This window comes from Cheilinus undulatus, linkage group 12, assembly GCF_018320785.1.
Source record: "Cheilinus undulatus linkage group 12, ASM1832078v1, whole genome shotgun sequence".
In the NCBI taxonomy this organism is placed as follows: Eukaryota; Metazoa; Chordata; class Actinopteri; order Labriformes; family Labridae; genus Cheilinus; species Cheilinus undulatus.
The window spans coordinates 19,368,276-19,390,889 of record NC_054876.1 but is presented as its reverse complement, the minus strand read 5'-3'; positions in this window follow the sequence as shown (position 1 = coordinate 19,390,889).

Genomic DNA, 22,614 nt, shown 5'->3' with positions numbered 1-22,614 from the left:
TTGTTTTAAAAGAGTGCTTTAGAGATGTATCTTGTTAACTCTATTACTACATAAATCTCTTGGAAGAAACTGGGATGTTTTTTAAAATCAAAACATTATGAATGGGGTGACTTGCATTTTTTAAGTTTGCCTAAAAACAAAGCAGGTTGGAAAACATTAGCTGGGTCAGATGAAGGGAGACAAGAGTCTTTAGGAGTCTTGTACAGAGCTCAGAGGCTAGCTGAGCCCCTTTAACTAAAAAATGACTTATTTCATCACAAACATGCTTTAGTTGAAACAGTGATGTTCTATCAACCAAATAAACCTTTGTGAGAACCTAACCAGACCGCTTTGTGGAACCAGACCAAACATGAGAGCTGTTTGACATCGCTCATCCAGGCTTAAGTTTGAGGTTTTTTCAACGCCTGCCTACTGCTTTTTCTTCTTTTTCCTCCTGAATATTTCACTATTTTCAGGACCAAAAGTAGCTTAAGAATTAAGAAAGATTTTGTTTTTGCTGTCTGAACAGTTGGCATTGTCAAAACAGCTTAAAACATGATCTTTTTGGCAATGTTTTTCTATCACACCCTGACGTTTGTCCTTCACAGCTGCATGACATCTTCTCCAAAGAACATGTGTAGATGGGTCGCGACCTAACCAGTAGGCCATCTGTGCCCCAAGGGTAGTATTCAGAGGTAAATTTTATTTTTTTGCTACATTGACATCGACATGACCATCTGATACATGTCAAATAAATGTTAGAAATGACATCATGACAGCAGCTATCCCTCAGTCATGTCAGGTGTTAAATATGGTCATGTATTTTCAAATTAAACTCATGCTTTTCTGTATCTCTATCACCAAGATCAATAAAGAAATACCAAAGGTCAGCCCTCTGACCCCTCAGTTTTTCAGAAATGTATCTCAAATATCTCCTGATTTTACATTAAGCTTTCCGATAGCATCACCTCTATGACCACTTAGGAAACTGTCAACAATGGATTACAAATGGGTGAGATATAATTTAGTGACTATATCATGATTATCTACATGAAAATTACTAGAACATTTCTTCATTAAATTAAAAGCAAAGAGCCAAACTGTAAGCTTCTATTGGAGAAGATGTTTTCACTCTTCTCCAGACTGGCCCAGGCATGAGTTTTATCCACCAACAAGCCCCATTATCATAAACTACAGCAGTGCCTTTAGGTTGAGCTCAGGTTACTACTGGAGCTGTGCATGCAAACCTCATTTGTGTTGTTGCTCTTATTAGCTAGTAATAAATTTGACAGACAGAACATTCGACCTATCACCTTCTGAGAATTTTTTGAAAATTTTGCCCTCCCCAAACCTTTTGTATGAGAGGTTTCACAGATGACTATGAAACATAGCCATGTAATGCGCACATGAAACAGTTTATCTGGCATGTCAGGTTAGAAATTTAGACTCATCTTGTTATATTGTTGTGTTGTCTGTCATTGTGTTTTATTTATGCTTTGATATAAAAGCTGCTCCAAACCAACCCCTTGAGGGATTAATAAAGTTGTTTGAATCTGAATTTAAATAGAGATGATACTAAACTGAGAATCTAAACCATAAAATGCATGTTCTGGCTGTGTTTTGAGTGTACCCCAGAATTTCAAGTCTTGTCCCAACTTTTTTTGGAGCATGTTGTGGGCCCCAAATTCAGAATGTGTGTAAAAAAAAAAAAAAAAAAAAAAAAGAGATTAGTTTGGTCACAAAACATCTTGTCATACAGTGTTAAACTGAATATGAGTCGAGTCGTATAATCACTTGTTTCTGTTGTTCACATTTTAAACAAAACAACGTCCCAAGATTTTTGGAATTGTGGTTTGTGAGCTGTCTACCTGAACATGTCAGACAAATAAGACTTATTATAACTATCAATACATGTTTGGCTATTAATTAGACAAATACATTTTCTTTGTTCTATTGGAAAATCTGCTCATTCTTTTATGCAGAGGCATGCTTATTCAAATCAATAAATTGTCAAATTTTATTAATATGACAAAAAAGATAGCCATTGAGGGGATAGAATCCTTAAACCAGCATGGTGTTTGTTTTTTTCCCCTTTACTGTTTTCCTGTTTTGCATACAGCCCACTGATAAAACCTTGAATGTGTTTGTTACCGAATAAATTAAGATTCTTCCCTATAGATTCTGCATTCACAGAACAGAAACTAACCAAATAACATCATTTCATTGGTTTAGTCTTTTCATGGATTTCTCTGACAATATTAAACAGACTGGACTCTTTTCTTTGGTTGCCAAGTTCTCTGTTTTGGATTAAATTAAGCCCAATTTTGCTTAAAAGTACAGTCATGGAAGCCAACAAAAGGTCATTTACAATAAACAGTCTCTTTAAACGAGGGAGCATCTGCCCCTGGTGACCGTGCTGATCTTGCTGTGGTTCTGACAGATGTCGTTCTGGGCCGAACAGATGAGAGAAGTGTGACAGAAAATCAACAGCAGCATCCAGATCGGTTCTCTTTGCTCCTGGCATGAAGCCATTTACTGCAGCAGGGAGCTGGACTCCGCTCTGACCTCTCTGCAAACTCCACAGCTCTCCAGTGCCTCCTCCTGCCATAAAACCCATTCATAGAGGTTAGTGGGAAATAAAGCAGCGTATTGCACTTGTGCCTCCCTGCCCACATGCAGAGCAGATCACCGGATCGATCGCTGCCCTCCCTTTCTCTCCCATGAGACTCTGGCAGGGCATGCAAATGCTGTCAGAGTCACTGAGAGCTTTCCCTCAAATAACCCGCCTTTAGACGTCTCTGTCTCCCACAAGAGAACTATTTTACTGTTTAACTAAACTACAGATACCCTCTCATTCATTCAGGGTAACTCATTAAATATGGATTTTTATTATGGCTGCTTGGTTTTTCCAGCCACTTTCTTAAAGCTGACTTTTAATGGTTTCTCAGCACAGACATCACTCCATATCTTTCAGAGTCAAAAGTCTAAGAGTAGGTGTTAAGTTCAGAAATTAAAGGCAGAGCATACAGGAGATAAAGTGAACAGTTAAGTAAAGCCACATTTAGATGCAGAAACAGGGGCTGAATTTTTTGGAAAAGGTGAAAAATAATTACATTGATTTTGACACTCTGAACTCAAGATCCTACCTTTAGTTTATTCAGAGATTTTAGAAACATTTTGGGAAAATTTTAATCGTTAAAAATGTTTTCTGGAAAGTATCAGAGCTGGAATGGGACTCATTATCAGCCCTGGAGTTTCAAGACCCAGCCTACTTTAGTTTTCAACCTTTTACTGGAGTTATAGGCTATGATCGTGAATTTATCTCAAAATAATAATCTGGCATGACAACGTTTCATACTGAGTCATTGCTGTGGCATAGCAATTTGCAAAAAATGTATTTGTTTTGTATATATTAGGCAGTGTAACACAACACATTTTACTCACTTCATTCATAAACTTTGACAGTGTTTCCCACTTTATATGTTATGTTTTGTGTTGCACATCTGGCACTGCTATCTTTCCTGATACATTTGTGTATATTGAGCTGCGGCTAAAGCCTGCCCATTTGGCCACATCAGCATAAAAGCTTTCATATCTTCAGTCGTATCCACCGTCTCCTTAGCTCTGTCCATCTTTTTCTGTTCATTATCATCTTGGCTCCCTGTAAAGGAGGGATTCAAGAAAAATAAATCCAATCATGGAACCAACAAAGCTTATATTTCAAGTCAGATGAGTGCTGTTTGGCTGTTGGATTGAGAACAGTACAGTCATGATGCAGTGCCTATAGCTTAATGTAACATGGGAGCAGCCATTGTATACACAGTTCAACTTAGAATCTGAGCTAAACCAAGCCAGCTCCTCCTGCAGCCATTGTATATATTGACCCCTACCCCACATTCATGCAACTACCACAAACTCACGCCAAAGCAGGCAGGCTTCACAAGAGGAACAAGGCATGATATCAAAGGACACAATACAATAAAATGCAACATAATAAAATGCAATATCATGTTATACAGAATGACAAACTGAAACATGTTATGATATAATAGCATGATACAATGCAATATGATATAATACAGTACAGTAAGATACAGTGACAAGAGTTACAAAAACTAACCTGACATGCCAGGTAGACTGTTTCATATATTCATTGCATGTCTTAAATTTCACATTCATCTAGGAAATCTCCCATAGCTTGCTGTTGGATAAAACTCATACTGAGGCTGGTCAGAAGTTCAAATACATCTTTTTGGTCATGAAAAGTGTTCAGTATGGCTCTTTGCTCTTGCTTTAATAAAGAAATGCCCCAATTGTGATGAAACTTCCGCTATTCTATAGCTACAGCCAAGCTAATCACTACACCTGCAGCAGCCATTGCTACCTGCTTCCTGTACAACAAAACCCTGCCTGTAGCTTCTTCCTTGTTCTCTTTATACAATGCTGATTGGTCAGGTTCATTTCAGACCTGGCACAATAGTTTCAGACTAAAGCTTTGCAAGACAGATCTGCCTAAAGACTGACATGGAATCTGACCAATCCATCTGCTTTGCAAGGTTACTGACACAGTCCAATTAGGAACAACCATCTTTGTGTTTATATAAGAAGCAAATCAGTCACTCCAGATATATCTGCAAAGCAAACTGTGTCATTTCTCGGTTCATAACTCTGGAGTGCATGCTCATCTGTTAATTTATCCTGAAAAAGGTACTGATTTTCTTATATTTTAATTTAAACAAATAGGTCTTGAGTTTGCTGAAACAACACAGTCCTTATGCAGAAGAAGCAAACAGGCAAGCTTTGTGAGGTGAATCCTCAAGAAAAGATTTTACAATTATTGTTTTTTGTATGGAGGTCAAATTGATCATTTCAGATGCTTTCCAGAAAAATTCAAACATTCATTGACTTTTGTGACACTTTATCAAGCAGATTGTTTACTGGAGCTGAAAAATTCTGATTTTGAATGGCTTCACTTATGTAATCAGATATCTGTTATAGAAATAGTTGTCAGATTAGTGCCCATTGCAGCTGGGGTGTTATTATTGCAGATTATATTCTTTGTACTTATATTCTCTCTATAAGAACTGTTTTTCATACCAGTGTTAAAGATGCCATTGATCTGGGGGGTGAACCATGGAGCGAGGCTTTCTCTGGGTTTACAGTCTTGACAAATCCTGCAGCATGAGTTCAGAGATGTTGGGTTTCATGAAAATGGTTTTGAACTTTCTCTGTTAACTCCGTCTTTCTGCTCCAGGCTGTGTGCACTCACAGAAAAGTGGGCATTTAGTGTGTCATTTGACATTTATCCTGCATAAAAAGAAACAATCTGGCTCTCTGCTGCTTTCAGATTAAACTAATGAGAAGTGATGATGAATATATAAATGCTGCTGTGGTTAAAAACACAACTGCTGCTGCGGCACTAAAGTAGAGAGACACTGCCGAAAATGTGGTAATTAGTATATTAATTAATTAATCAGTTGATTAGCTGATTTTGACAGCCAAAATTTGTCTGTGCTTCTCATTTATTTCTACTGTGAAACCCTCATAGGATAGAGATTACACTTTAACTCTGATACATTTGATTTCATTAATTTAAACAATAAATGTTATTAGGCTGGATAGCTAGCATGCCATGAAAATATGCAAAAATAACTTTTTGACTTAATCAAAGCCATGTTAATTCATTGAACTGATTTAATATCTGACTATGCATAAAGGCTACAGTCTATGGGTGATCCTCAAAGAGTGTCCAGTTTTGTCACATGCGTTTTTATTGTAAAACCAACCAGGTTATGAGGCTTTTAGGATATAATGGCAAAACGTGAAAATGCTAGTTTCTTAAGATGCTGTTCCCCCTTTCATTGTGAGGATCTACTGTAATTAAATGTTTGAACACAAACAGGTAAAACAAATTTGTGGGACTGACATGAACACAGCAGTGATCCACGGCATGACTGTGATATTAGAAATGTAACTCCACAATTCTAGAAGTTTCCATAATCATTGCTTAAGCTTAAGATAAATAACACTGTGGAGAAAACTCCAGGGTAATTAGAATTAAAAAGAATGACACTTTACAACCGATTTTGAGACACAACTATGAATTTAACCCAGTCCTGAAAAGATCATGGTGCTGGATTACGTTTACCTTGTTGGACCTGGGACCCCACACCTGAGTTGAATGTGCCTAAGTTACTTGGACTTTGTTCTTCTTTGTCAGATTTCTAAGTTTAGGAGGCTTTTGGGATAATGTATTTCTGAGTTCAAAGATTAACTGGAACACAACATGAGATTAGACTCATTCACTGTGGTGATCAGTTTAAAGAGAGCTGGCATGGTTATGGACAATGCTGTGAAAAGTATTTCAACTTCTCTTTGCATATTTGCCACACTGAAATGTTTTAGGCTAAAGGATGCCATCTGAAAAAAATCAAGAACAGATGCGAAACAAAGTCATTGACATTGATCAGTCTGAAAAGGGTTACAAAGCAATTTCTAAGGTTTTGGGACTCGGGATGAGAGCCATAATCCACAAATGGAGAAAACTGGGTAAACCCAGGTTTGGACAATGCCAGGAGAACATTACCTGCCTGACTGCATTGTGCCAGCTGTGAAGTTTGGTGGAGGAGGGATAATGGTATGGGGCTGTTTTTCAGGGTTTGGGCAAGGCCACTTATCTCCAGTGAAGGGTAATCTTAATGCTTCAGCATACCAAGACATTTTGGGCAATGCTATACTTCCAACTTTGCGGCAAAAGTTTGGGGAAGGCCCTTTTCTATTCAAACACGGCTGTGCCCCAGTGCACAAATCAAGGACTATAAAGACATGGTTTGATGAGTTCAGTGTGGAAGAACTTGATGAACTCAGACAAAGCCATTGACTTCAACCCCATCAAACACTTTTGGAATGAAATGGAATGAAGATTGTGAGCCAGGCCTTCTCGTCCAACATCAGTGCCTGATCTTATAATTGCTCTAAAGAATGAATGGGCACAAATTCCCACAGGAACACTCCAACATCTTCTGGATAGCCTTCCAAGAAGAGTGGGGGCTGTCATAGCTACAAAAGGGGGGGACTCCAAATCAGTGTACCTGTATTTGAATACAATGTCATTACAGTCTTTGTTGGTGCTGTGGTCAGACAGCCAGATACTTTTGTCCATGAAGTGTATGTGGTGCTCACAGCAGCGTAGGCCACTATGATGCAGAAGAAACATAAACCAGACTTAACCCTCTAATCTGGTTCGTGATACGCCCCCTGATGTTGCTGTTTCCCTGTCAGCTTAGCTCCTTAGGCTTTTTTTTTGCTGTGAGTTTGGCATTTATATTCTGTTTTTTAGTGTCAGCAAACCCAACCTATAATGCTGTAAGAGTAGAATTTGCAGATTTGTAAATGTAGTCTGTACCCCAACCTTAACGTCATAAAAAACAGAGATAAAAGATGATAAAATAAAGCCCTTGGATCCCACTTTAGGATCCTCGGTAGCAGAAACTTATTGAAGTGAAAATTGAATGAGCTCTAACTTTAAGTGAGTGTTACCAGACCAGCAGGAGAGCAAACAACCACATAAAAAGCCTCATCTACCTCAGACAAAAAGTCAGTTTCTGTGACTTTATCGACAGTGTTACCCAGGACATTCCTGTCTTTGCACTGCCATACATTGTGGATTTTTTCATGTGTGAAAAGTAAAGTTACACAGGTGATATATGAGGAAGGAGGCTCTTCTCTTCACACTGACTCACACCCCCTCAACAATATGCATGTGAGGTGACTGCGTCTCCCTTCCCTGCCTCCAATATTTCTGCCCCGTATGTTGTGGGCCAAAAGAAGTCAGCTCACTGGTGTGGAAAATTAGATCATTAATTGGGAATCATCAACAAGAAATCTTTGATAAGTAATACTGGGGGTGTTGAGGGGTTGTGGGAGATGAGTTTTATACTGAGAATAACTCACTGTGTAGTCTATAAGAGGATCAGACTGCCAATACGTCTGTTATTGTCATCAAATCCCATTAAAAGGCTGAACCAACAACGCCTCAGTCTGTCTCTCAATACTTTAGGACTCAGCCTGTCTGTGGCTCTCTGCCTCAGGCACATTCATGCCTACTGAAGACTTAAACCTTTAAAATCTCACATATATATTTTTTATTCCCTTTCATGAAGGTACAGGTTATCCGTCCTCCCAAAATGCAATTTCTGTGGAGATATCAGTAATGATCAGACATTAGCACATATATCAACTCCAGTTATGATGACAGGTTAGCATTAAGGCATTGTGATCCTTAATAAGATAATTTTTGGCTGTGATCAAAAAAATCAGACACTTTTGTTGTGTTCCAAACATTTTCAGACTATTAATACTAAGTGTAATGTCACACTGAGAATGTAGCATGTTCTAAACTCATAGTCTGCAATTTTGTGAATATGAGAAAGGACTGGATGTAGGCTATACTAGATTGGCTTTTATCTATGAGAAAATTAATCATACTGAACCACACCAAATGGCGAAGCTTGTCAGCCATCATACAGTTGCTGCACGGATAAGTAGTAACCAAACTGATCGGATCTGTAACCTGAAAAAACGTCACACACTCAGACCTTGCACACTGAGTCCGTTGCATTTTATTTGTATTCACTGCAAAATTTGTAGAATGTGGCAAATTGTAGATGAAAATAAGCAGTGACTCATTGAAAATCACACTGATTCCATCCATCCCAAGAGAGATCTTCAGGCAGCACCAGCCGTACTCCGCAGGTTTGCCAAATCGGCGAGATGGAGAGCAACTCATATTCAGCCTTTTTTAGGTGGCTGTGAGAACAAACTTACTGTTTGCCTTCATCTGTTATATTTCCATGGTTGATAGCCACATAATACACGGACAAACTACGGTTTAAAGTGACGTTTTGGCGGGAAAGAAAGAGACTGGAGGTTGGGCGGGGGTGAGCGAGAAGGACGCAGCCGAGGCTGATCTGAATCTTCAATCCCCCGTTTAAATTACTTGGACTGATGCAAAAATTGGTGTAAAATGCAACCTGTTCGTAGAAAAATAATGACAGCTGAATATGTCATTATCAGTGTGTTATAAGAACAACATGAGACCTTTTTATTTTTTATGTGCAAAATTTGGAACGATAAAAAACGGACACAGGGTGCAAAGGCCTTTAGTATCGGGATTATGTAAGGGCAGGGTTAAGGTTATGAAAGCTTTACCAATGCATCAATAAAACATTTAAAGATTGGTTTACAAATAAAATATAAATAATTTACATATATGTTCTATAAATAAAAAGTTACATTAACTAAGGCTTTGCTTATGCTTTATAAATGCTAAAAGATCAAATGATCAATCACTGAGGAACTCTAATAACACATTAATCACATTCAACGGAAATTAACAAAAGACAAACATGTAGATCACTGATACAAAACTGATGCAAAATGAAAGTGCAGACACAAAGTGGAAAGTTATTTTAAAATTTCATTTCTGCTCTTTTATTGTGTCTCAGTAACAATCTCAGGGGTTGTATTCAAATTTGGCTGAAACATGATTTTATAAAAAAAGAAGACGAAGAAGAAAAAAAAACAATCCATGAAGACAAAAGCTTCAAACTGAGAGCTTGTTGCAATGTCCTGCTATTTTTTTAATCTGCTCAAGACGAAGACACCATCCAGGAACGAATGTTGGACAGCTGCCCTTCGCTCTGCTGCATTCCTGCCATTCAGCTGACAAACACTTACAATAAAACACAAAGAGACACAAATAGAGAGATGCAGAGATAGAGAAATGCTCTCCAGCGTTTCTCTCTCCTGAAATTATTTGTGGAGTGACTACTCACTGCTTATATTTAATGCAAATGTCATACAATCAGTTCACTCACATTGATCCTATCCTGGGGCCTCCAAGTCACTTAAACCGCCCCTGCTGATACTGTTGTAGCTACGTATGTACGAAGGCATGTAGCAAAGTTAGCTTTAGCAAACAAAGGAAAAGCTAACGTATTTTGTTGGCCTTAGCTTTATTTGCTACGTAGCTATTTTAAGTGAATAGGATAGGGGTTCATGAGATTTGCAAACTGTAAAAGATGTAGTCTTAAACTTTGTTACCTATGTAGCTTACGTAGCTTTAGCCTTAGCTATTTTAGCTGCATTACAGTGTTTTTATGAAGAAACAGGTGTTTTTGTTATTCCTGTAAGCAGACTGTTACGTCAGCTTTATTAAACCTTTTGTAATTAGGTTTTGGAGGTCAGGTTTTTGACTTTTACCTTTTGGTGTCATAGCCCTCATCTTAACCTTGACTGGAAGTTAAATCTGATTTTATTTTGAATGTTTTAGCTTTTATTTATGCCCTAACAAATGCAGCGTTTGACAGTAGTGGTTGGCAAAAGGGGGCATCTGAGACCTGTGGTCTGCAGTCAGACAATCTTATCAACTGAAGCTGTTTCTGAACTAACAGGACTTTAGTCCAACCATACATTTAACAACAAATTCTTCCCTTGGTGTGCAAAAGCCCTTAGAGCAGTGGTTTTCTCAAGGCACACCTAAGATCACCCCAAAATCTCAAGGCCAACACCTTATCCATATTCATGTGAAAAAGCCTCTTAATAACATGTTGCAGAAATTGAAGTCGTTGTATAGTTATAGTCAAAATGAATGACTCTAAGATTCGCAACACACAACACCTAACTCAAAAATTGTATCTTTTAAACATTTGTTAGTGACTATTTTTTAGCTGTGGATTAATATGTGCAGTATTTGTAACACTAGTGGGTATTAACAGAAGAGGAGTCTGGTTTCAGCTCTATTTAGCCACTCAATGAATCTTCTTGTAAGCATTTTAAACTCAGTGTTGGTCCGGCTCTTTCATGGGATTAGTTGGAAATGTGGCAATGCTGTGCCTAAACACATCCTTCACCCCCAGTTTGTCTCATCCTTCCTCTCCTCTCTCCTGTCCTGCTGTGCCGCCCGCTCTGTGCCAAAAATGCTTCCCATCCGCCGCTGCAGGGCACAAATGATGGCTGCGATGTGGATTTAAGGAAGTGTGACTCTGTAAATATTTGGTTGGGCTTCGGTGAGTCCTGGGGAGAAATGCCACCTTGTTTGGCCAGAATAAGAAGAGGAACGCTGCGGTGCAGAGGAGTCCAGCGTGACTGTAATTTCTCCTGCGAGGAGGATGATCCCTGGAGTATTTAGTGAAGTAGGAGATGCAAGGACAGACGCAATAGATGAGAGCAACATCACTTTAAAAAATATAATCAAATTAGCGTCAAGGACAAACAAAAAACACAGAGCAGTTAGGATTTATTAGCAGGTCGTGTCTCTCAGGCTGAATCTGACAGCTGCTTTGGGTTTACTCGAGCGGCCTGACTCAGTTCATCAAGTCAAAATGACTGCTATCATGCTGTAATGGATCACTACCTTTTGCAGTGCGATGAGGTGATTTGGTGATTGCATGAACAGGGAAATGGGATATTAAAATCTGAAATGAATGCTTTAACCCTTTCCTTCCTCCATCTCCTGTTTATCACCTGCAATAAGACCATTTTTCTTCTCATTCCTCGTTTTCTCTTCCTCTCGTTTAAGTGCTGATTGACTCGGTTTCCCATCTATTTCATATTTTATGCGTCTGTAATATGAAAAACGCAGCCAAATGAATGCTTTAAAGGGGGAATAAACACTAAAACGTCTATGTAAATGACAGAGAGGGAGCGTGATAGTGTTTATAGTTGGAGTCCCCATAGAAAGGTGATATGATTGGAAAGCACATTGTTATGGCTCCCACAAAAAAACCCATTTACTTTCATACGAATGGGGAAATTTCCAGCGCTCATAAGTAGGGCTTTGAACGCTACATGCTCCTCTTGGTTTTATCTCGCGGTGGCAAATTGGCTGATGTGACAGGTAGGGAAATTTCCAGTTCACTTCTTTAATCTTCATGCAGAGGCAGTTGTGAATATGTAAATGTGTTTAAGATGAAGAAGGCTTTGAGCCATTTATAGGAGAACTGGCTGTGAAACGAGCCGCAGACTGTACGCTAAATTTATTATCCACAAATTATTCCCTGATTGTGTTTTATGAGGTACTTGTGTTGGGTCTTGAGGGTTTTTGTGGACTTGCTGCGATGATTTATTTCTCTTTGTTCATTTTCAGGGTTTACCCAAGTGTGAAAAAAAATCAATAAACACAGCATTCAAAATTGTAACAGAATCATGGTTTTTATCCATAATCTGGACATAAGTCTGACTGAACTCCAGCTGTTTATGGGCCTCTGAAGCCTTGAATGCTCTGATTTGATAACAGAAAGTGATTTCAAAGTTTAAAACTGAAGCATTTAAAAAGTGTGGAGTAAAATGAGAGAGTAATGACTGTAGCGTCATTAGATTTCAGCTCCAAATTATAAGATAAACGCTACCTTTCATACCCTCTGCATGCATATAAATGGCATGCAGTGCTTATAAAAAGTATTCACCCCTTGGATGTTTTACCCTTTAACTGATTTTCTAATCAATCATGGTCAATATAATTTGGCTTATTTGACCAAAAAATTAAAAAAATACCTCTGTAATGTCAAAGGGAAAACAGATTTCTGCAAAGTAATGCCAGTTAAATAGAATATGTAATGCAAAATAAGTGACTGCATAAATATTCTATCACCTTGTGGTCTCAAGTGGTTGTAGCATAAAGACACCTTTATCTGAAAATTCCAGTCACTGGTTAGTCAGCATTCCTGGCTACCATTACACCAGGAAGACAAAAAACACTCTAAGCAACTCAGAGAAAAGTTATTGAAAGTATAATGTGTTCACACTGGATGCAAGTAAAATCATTTGTGTGAGTAAATTACATGTAAAGTCAATGTAAAGAAGCGAGTAGACGCGAGTTCCCCTCAGGCAGCAGGTAGTCATAAATGTGGATCACAGTGTGGGAAGCGTCATGTTGTGGGGATGCTTCTCAACAGCTGGCCCTGGAAGGCTTGTTATGGTAGAGGGTAAAATGAATTTGGCAAAATACAGGGAAATGCTGGAGGACAATCTTATTCAGTCTGCAAGAGAACTGCAGCTTGGGAGAAGATTTATCTTCCAGCAAAAGCAAAAAACAAAACATACAGTGAAAGCTACACAGAAATGGTTTAAAGAAAACAAGGTAAATGTTCTGGAGTGGCTGAGTCAAAGCCCAGACCTCAATCCAACAGACAATTTGTGGCTGGACTTGAAAAGGGCTGAACCCCGTGCAACCTGACAGAGCTTGAGCAGTTTTGAAGAGACAAACGGAGTAAAATTGCCGTGTCCAGATGTGCAAGCCTGATTAAGACCTATCCACACAGACTCAGTGCTGTGATTGCAGCCAAAGATGCATCTATTAAATACTGACTTGAAATTTAGTGAATATGAATGCAGTCACTTAGTTTACATTATATATTTTCATTTAATTGGCATTACTTTGTAGATATCTGCTTTCACTTTGACAGTAAAATTTTCATGTTTTCATTCTTTTTTGCAAAAAACAAAACAAAAAACAATCATCAATGATTTATAAAATCAATATAAAACCAATAAAAGGATAAAACATCCAAGGGGGTGAACACTTTTTATAGTCACTGTACATAATTTTGTATCATCAGTGAAAAAAATGTGGAGGTTATGCAGAGGTTTGCTGTTATACTGCAGTCAGAGATATTTTTATTTCCTCTGAAGTTAAAGAAGACAGACTTTAGAAACTTTTTTTTCCCACGACAGCTTCTTAAAACAGGATCATATAAGGACAGTGCTTATAAAAAGTTTGAATAGTTTATCACATCAAAAATGTACGCCAGTGTTGTTTCTTCCTCTTGCAGGTTTGAAGTGGGCCGATCAGGTTTGAACGGCATTATAATCACAATCTGATGAAACTTCTGAAGTTGTTTGCTTGTGTTGCTAGAGCTGTCAATCAAAGTTGATCAAACCACAAGCACAGCGTGCTGATGAGAGTGGGGCAGATGAATATTTCTGAAGTGTTTAATATCTAAGGACACCCATTCTTCTTTAACTGCTGCTTATTTTTCATAGATGCTCGGTGTCAGATTGATTGATTGATGGCTATCTCATCCTGTCTCATTATGTATGTCAAACTTTTAGAACATTTTTTCTGTTCTTGCTCTTTTGACAGTTCTCACTAACTGTATGCTGTGTAAAGATGCCAAACATTATTAATTAACCTTTGAAATGTTTCACCTGCTAGTTTTTTATCATAGCAGGTGAAAGTCTGTTTCTGATGAGGTAGCATATTTAAACAACCCTCCTAGAGGGAAGTAGCTGATGAAAACCCAATAAACAGCATACAAGGCTTCATTAGAAATAATGAGACGTGGTTCCTCCATCAGAGCATCAACAGTGCTGTAGAAAAAATATTTGTCCCTTTGCTTATTTCTTTTTGTCTGCATATTTGTCACATTTAAATGTTTCAGATCATCAAACCAATTCTAATAAGATAACCTGAGTAAATACATAATGGAATTTTTAAATGAGGATTTCATTTTTTTTAGGGAAAAAAGCCATCCAAAGCTCTCTGGCACGATGTGAAAAAAGTAACTGCCCCCTTTTTAAAATCAAGATTTTTTAAAAGAGTCCAGTTTCATTAGCAACATTACGAGATCTGTTGAATCAAGAAATCCTTTAAAAGAACCTGTCTGACAAAGCAAAGTAGGTAAAAGATCCCATAAAGCAACACATCATGCCGCTGTCTAAAGGAATTCAAGAACAGATGAGAATCTATGTCAATGACATCAGTCTGGAAAGGGTTACAAAGCCATTTCTGATGCTTTGGCACTCCAGAAAACCATTTGGAAAGCCATTATCCACAAATGGAGAAAACTTGGAACGGTGATAAACCTTTCCAGGAGTAGCCGGCCTACGAAAAATTAATCTATGAGCTCATCAACGACTCATCCAGGAGGTCACAAAAGAACCCAGAACACCATCTAAAGGCCTGCCATTAGAGTCAGTGTTCATGATTCAACAATAACAAAGAGACGGGGCTAAAATGGTTTCCATGGGAGAGTTCCACAAAAAAACCCACCAAAAAGTAAAACAGAGGCTCAGCTCACATTTGCCAAAAAATATCTTCCCTAGACTTTCAGGGAAATATCCTGTGGACTGACGAGACAAAAATAGAACTTTCTGGCAGGCATCCCATTAAATCTGGCATAAACTAAAACAGCATATCATAAAAAAATCATCATACCAACAGTCAAACATGGTGGTGGCAGTGGGATGGTCTGGGGCTGCTTTGCTGCTTAAGGGTGATTTGCTGTGTCCGATCAAACAAAGAATTCTGTTCCCTACCCTGATGGAGAATGTCCAGCCAAAAGTTCTGACCGCAAGCTTAAGAGCACTTGAGTTATGCAGAAAGACAATGATCTTAAACACACCAGCAAGTTCACCTCTGAATGGCCTAAAAAATGAAGGTTTTGGAGTGGCCCAGTCAAAGTCCGGATGTAAATCTCATTGAGATACTGTGGCACGACCTTAAACAGGACATTCATGCTAGAAACCCCTCAAATGGGACAGAATTGAAACAATTCTGCAAAAATGAGTGGGCTAAAATTCCTCCCCAGCAATGTGAAAGACTCATTGCCAGTTATCCCTGCTTGCTGTTGTTGCTGCCAATGGTGGCACAACCAGTTATTAGGTTTAGGGGGTAATACACAAAATAAAATTCCATGATATTTGTTTTAATAAACAATTTCTTATTTATTTGTCTCTCCTGATTTAAATATAATCCTTGTTCTGTATATTTTTGAGTAGCAGTCTTTAGTGCATCCACTCTCCAACATCGTACAAATACAGGTAAAAGCCTTTGATTGATGTAAGTATCAGGTCAAGGGTAAATTAAATCAAAACATTTCACTGAACCCCCAAGTAAGCTAGAAAAAGTTTACTGTGTCAGTGGTAAGAATTTTTAAAAATTGATGAGGAAAAACAAATAACAGAGTATTTTTCAGGCTTTTGGCATTAAAAATCAATTTCACAGTGAAGCTCAATGTCGAGTACAATGCTGCTGCTAATGTTAGCAGTGCTTTGTGGTACAGCAGCCAGCGAGTTCATGTGGAATTCTAGGAACAATCTCAGAGTACGATGAAGGTCTGAGTCAACTGGCAGTGATGTTGTTTCATCAGGATACTGAAATAGATGAAGAGGCTTTTCTACAAGAGTCTGATGCTACAGGGAGATGCTAAATCATCTTGTTATGGATACAAATGCATTTAATATTTTGGTCACCTACAGTGACATTTAAGTTTTGTCTTGCTGCTAAATGCTTTTCTTAAATCAGTCATCTCTGTCTTTGCTGTTCTCAAAAGTATGTTGCCGGATGGTGCAATCAGTGCTCTACTCTCTACTGAGTTCAACTTCATGTTCCTCTGGCACAGCTTAATGGGACATAATAGGCTGTGTACATTGCTCTGATTATTTAGATGGCCTGTGCCTCTGATGGCCTCTGCCTATGTCTGATTCATCTGTGTGTTGTATCGAACATACTGTATTCTTGCTGTTTCACCTTGCATTTGCCCATCATTAGGCTGCATCATAAGCTGTAAATACAAATTTACTTATACATGATGCATGTTGTTGGAGGACACCACAAGAGGATACACCAGAAAGCTCAAGCAGCAAACAACTGCCTCCTGTGTAGGATGTAAACTACAAACAAGGAAACATAGGTTATTATGTTGTTACTTCAGAGATCAGAACTAACATGATGATGATATCAATAGTCAATCAATAGCTCAGACTGATGGTCAATCCAGAAGATTGTCTGCACTTAAATTCTCCAACATTTTCCATGCATGGATGCAACGCTCCTGGTGTAAAAGTTTAATTAGAGACCTGTTAACTGGAGACTTTCAGCCCACTGCAGACATCATGTTACCAATGTTAGACAGCGTTACTATTAAAATTAAAATTACTGTTACACACTGAGAAAACTAGCCTGCCAAGAGTACTCCTGCGTAACCAAACATTAAAACCCTTCAACCAGGCTTTACACTTGACGATTATAGAAACAGCACATAGCTGAAAGCATGCCTGCTTTACAGATTGTCTAGTGTGAGTGCATTCATCATCATTCCTTACACTTTAGCGTGTCGTTAGAATTGAAATTGTTAACTTTTTCATCCTGAAACTTTAATTTGTTTTCAAGGAGTGAACTACATTTAAATGTTGGTATTGATCTTGGTGGCTGAACCACCTAAGCTAAACTAACTTCGTACTAACATTTCACCATTACTGATTTTAGAAACATCTTGCTGTTATGTCATTTGTCTTTGGTTTGTTATTGCACTGTATGTTGAGCCATGCCCAAGACAGTTTTCTGTCACGACAGACAACATTTTCTGGATCTGAATCTAAATGAATAAATACTGTATATTTTATGTACTAATGTACAAGATGATCTAAGACTGGCAGCCACTCAGCGTTCATCTGAGGTCCCGTCTTACAGAAATGAAGTGCCTTAATTTACCGGTACAATGCCGCTACAATCTTTCTCTTTATTTTAATATTATTCATAAACAAAGTTTTTCAGTTACATTCATGAAATAACCACACTGCAAACATTACCAACTAAGAAACATTTAATAAATAAAGCAGAGAAAAAAGTCAGAGGTCTAATCTGGGATCAAATTACATATCAACCTGTTTAAGAAGTGGTAAAAACAGTGGCTCACTTTAGCTTTGTTAGTTTCAGCTAAAGCTAACATAGCTATGCTAGAGACGTAAATAACATTAATAAGCCAATGTAACGTAACATTAATAAGTACTGTTGTAGTAGTTAAGTAAAATTTGGCAACGTGAGCTTTAGCGAACCTAGCCAAAGATAACTTATCTATGTGGCTACGTAGATTACAAAGCTGTCTTGTAAGTTTAGCTTTAGCTACATTAGCTATGAGGCTACATTATCTACATAGCATATGCAGCTAATGGAGCTACATAAGCTACACTGGCTGTGTTGGAATGTTTTGTGGAGAATGAGCTTTTTTTGAGCAGCCTGTTAACTCACTTTTGTAATCAGGTATTTCAGGTTAGGTTTTTAACTTTTGATATCCTTACTGTTACCTTACCCCCTACGTTTAATCTGATTTTTATTGAATGTTTTAGCATGCATGTCTATTCTTAGATAAACGGTGTCTCAGATGAAGTCTGTGAGAACGGCAGCCAGACTGTCTTGGATTAATCTGTATTTCATATCAAGGTGATAAATTTACGAAGAGTGGTAGCCTGTTAGCAGCTTTTTGACTAAGGTAGCACTAGCACTGAGATAGCCATATGGTCTTGCCACAAAAAAAAAAAAAGCTGAAATTTGTATAATTCACTATTAGGAAAATACTAGGGAGGAGTTTCACTGGCATCACAGAGATTCCCATAGGAATGAATAGACCTCAAGTTGACCTACCGCCATAACCAATACAGATTAGGGGTGAGTGTTGTCCTTCTTGTGCTATACTTGTTATTGTGCATGTGTTGAAATGTCATCCTGCATTTTTTTAGGGGGTGCGTGTAGGATTGTAAGTCTACACTGGTTCCAAGATTTGCTGAAACTTTGTGTAAGAACTTGATATCTTTGATATCTGTGTAACTAAACATACAGTTGCTTTTGGTTATGTGTTACATTTCATTCATAATTATCAGGTTCTTTTGTTTTATTTTTTGTTTCTTTTTATCCAGGAAAAACAAACCAACTCACAAACATGGGTCTTTGTTCTCCTTCACCACCAATAAACCTCACTGAGAACATTTTATATTATTCTAGTATGATTTAAATTTAATTTGGATGGAGTTGCAGCCATCCATTTTGTCCTTCTCTTGTTTAAAAGAAAAACAAAATTCAAACAAGTTTCCAGCTGGACTTGGAGCAGGTCATAGTCTCATTGAGTGTGTTGACTGCTGGCTCACCACAGCGGCTCAGTGATATCATTTAGTCTTTGGTAATTACTGAAGAGAGCGGCCAGATGAGGCGACTCTCTGCCAATTCTGTGAGCTGTCACTGCTGACATGTGTGACCAGAGACAGATGCAGACTATTTACTGAAGTGCTCATGATGGTTTTGATGCAGAGTCCGGCTTGTTTGTGTGTCTGCACTTTGGTTAGCCCTATTTCCCAAAGGAGACTCCACCCAGTGTCACATCAGATCCTCATTTATGCTTCATCATCGGTGGAGTCGGCTTCATTTTCCCAGTCAACAAAGCAATCAGTGTCTCTGTTTCCTCCTAAAATCTAATCTCTTCACAAGTCCCTTCCTCCTCTAAAGCTCCCACACTCCTCTTCACATTACATATCCTTTTCTCTCTGTTCCTCTCAAAATCCTCAGTTTCTTTAATTAGTATTTCTCTTTCATAAATGCTCATTGCAACCACACAGGAAGATTAGTTACATTCATTGTCTGGCCCCGGTGGCTTTGACTCTTGCACTCCTCTTAATAGTCTTTATTAAAGCAGGAAGTTAAGCTGATTCCTGTGTTATGCTCAATGTTACCCTTTTGTGTCAGAACCAAAGCTAAATGTACTCATTCAAACTAGGATCATCCATTTTTACAAAGACTCCACAGCCAATTTGTTACTGCCTGCATGATAATTTCACAAAGGAGAGCCAAGGTCTTCTTGAACAAATTTTCTACTTTGTTTACTTTGCAATCTCCTAGATTTGTTTAGATAAACCTCACCCTTTCATGCCATTTTTAAAGCTACAATATGTAGATTTTTTGCATCGAAATATTTAGAACAAAAAGACTCCTATTTTATATATATTATTTAGTTAAGTTTTTACATTACATCAAATATTTCCAACACTTAAAAGATAGAGATATTCATAATTTTGATATGCAAAAGGAAATATCTAGTTTTGGTGGCTGCCATGACAGAGCCACCATGAATAATTGGATGTAATATAAAAGTCCGCTGCATGTTGCATTGGTCACTTCCACTAGAAACTGCCATTATGTTGCTGCCTCTCATTCATGTGTTGTGCTGCTTACTTGTGATGAACCATGATCATTCTCTGCCACTGATTGCAAGTTCAATCGCTAAGCTCATCCCTATAACGTGGAACTGCCCCTCCTCCAACGTTTCAGCCCTTCTTGGTAATTCCAGGTTGAGTAAAGAAAGACCAGGTCTCTGCTCATAAAAGAGTGCACTCTCAAAGGTGTATGACTAAGTAGTAGGGATGTAGTGGTATCAAAATCCTCTGGTTTTGGTCACTAGACTTACTGCTTTATCTGAATATGACCCCAGGGTTTACACAGCCTTATGCTGTCATTAGCTTGTACATCTTTGCAAATCAAACACTGTGGTCATTGAGCATCATCAGGACCAATGCAGGACAATCCTAACTTTAATGGTTGACTCTATAGTTTAGTCTCTGTGGTAACAATTAATTTGTCCATTTTGCCCACCTACACAGCAGAAGTTGTTAAAGCTGATCATCTTTTTCTAGTTTATGATTCCTCTACCCTGAAGTCCTGTGGCACCTCCCATAGGGAAGGCCCTCCTCACGCTTTAAAAAAAACCACTCTAGTGTGTGTGGTGTAAACATTTTAGTTTACCTGGGGAAAACACTGCAAATTTCATCTAAATCCACAGATTTTGATATGCATGATTTAGAGCCCTGCGATTGACTTGCAACCAGTTCAGCGTGTACCCCACCTCTCGCTCGATGACAGCTGGGATTGGCTCCACCCCCACTGCGACTCCAAACAGATAAGCAGTATAGAAAATGGAAGGATGGATGGATGACTCAAGGCAACCACCAGAGCTGTTTGTTCCGCTTTAATCAAACTCTGGTCCATTTTCCTGGATAGTCTGATTCGTTTGGAGTGGTGTAAAGGTCACACAAACTCTGGTGTGGACCAAACAAGCGGATTCTGATTGAACATGGGACCTGGGAGAGCGTAATGATGAATTGATTTATATGCGATTTAATACATTCAAATACACGTCGGAACCTCGCTTGGCATCTGTGTAGCCATAGTAACACGTCGTAGTTGGTGCTGATTTATTTGTATCATGTAAAGAACGACATGATGGACAGCTCACTGCCTCGCTGCCTGCTCGTAAACCCCAAGACAGCGTAAACTATGTGTTTTTTCATTACCTCTGCCAAGGAGGTTATGTGATAGGAAGGGTTTGTTAGTTTGTTTGTTAACAACATAACTCAAAAAGTTATGGATGGATTTTCATGAATTTTCAGGAAATGTCAGAAATGGCATAAGGAAGAACTGATTAGATTTTGGGAGTGATCCGGATCACTGTCTGGATCCAGATGGAGGATTCAGTACTATTGGGAGATAGGGCTAATGGCGGAGGTCTGCGCTCTCCGAATGCTTTTCTAGTTGTTTATGTGGAAAAAAAAGACCGGCGGAAGGAGATTGATTTCCGGTTTTGGTCTTCTTTTCTTCTTGGTCGCTGTTTGTTTGTGATGACAGCGCCCCTAATGGGCAGAGGTTGTAGGTGTTCAGACAGTTTGGTCCGTTTGACCAAGAGCAGTGTGAATGCAAACCAAACCAAAGGAAAGTGCAAAAATGTTGCAATTTCCGTTCCAAAACAGACCTAGTCCCCCGGAGTATCAGGTGTGAAAACGACCTTACTTAGCCCTATATTTGACCAGGTACGTGTTTGGTCTGTCTGTACTACATCATGGCAACAGAGGTTTCAGTTTTAGTCAATGAGAGTGCTTCCACTGGTGCCACTGCTTTGGGTCATGGGTCATAACACTGGGGAAAAAAGGGGTACTGATTGCCCGGGCCCACAGTAGGGGAGAACCATTGAGAAGCCTGCAATGAAAAAGGTGTTTTTATTTATTTTTTCTTAGTAATTAGTATCATTATTGAATCAAAAGAAACTAAATGAATTGCTCAGCAGACTGAATTTGTGTCCAGCGCTGCAAAATAATGCAAGTGAATAAAATTTAACCATAGTAAAATTATTGCACATAAATGGGGAAATTAGGGTTAAAAAATACATTAAAATGCAGAGATATTTGCAAAAATGACAAATTTGTTGCTCGGCTAGCCAGTTAAGGGGGGCTGTGTGTAATATTCTTTCTGGGGGCCCAAAGTCCCTAGCTACGCCCCTGCTGCTCTGTCATGGCTTTGGCAGCCTGGAACCCTCCACAGCAGACATGCAGGACTTCTATTTTAGCAGAAGATGGGTCACTGTGCATCAATTTAGCACGGAGAAGCGAGGCAAGAAGTTTCACCAAAACCTATATATACCCAGAGAAATGCCATATGGCATTTCACTTCTGTACATCGACAAAACCACATAATGGGGTGTAGCTGAGCCTGAGTTTAACAGGTCAAGGGGACAAGGTGAATAGGGAAAGTTGATCCAAAAACACACTTCTCAGACAAATGATAGGAAACTGATTAAGCACAATTATTTATAAAATAGGTCACATATCCACAGTAGCAGCAAAACATCCAAATGAAACCCAATGGAAGTCCCGGTTTAGAAGTGGAGCTGACTTTCAGCCTGATCGTGAGTTGTTTGTCATGTAGTGTACAGGGGTACACAATGGCTGACCAAAGCCCAACCAGCTGCCCTCCACTGATTAACTAATGACTGCACATGCAAGAAAAGAGTCACAAGCATTTTTACCTCATTTTTTACC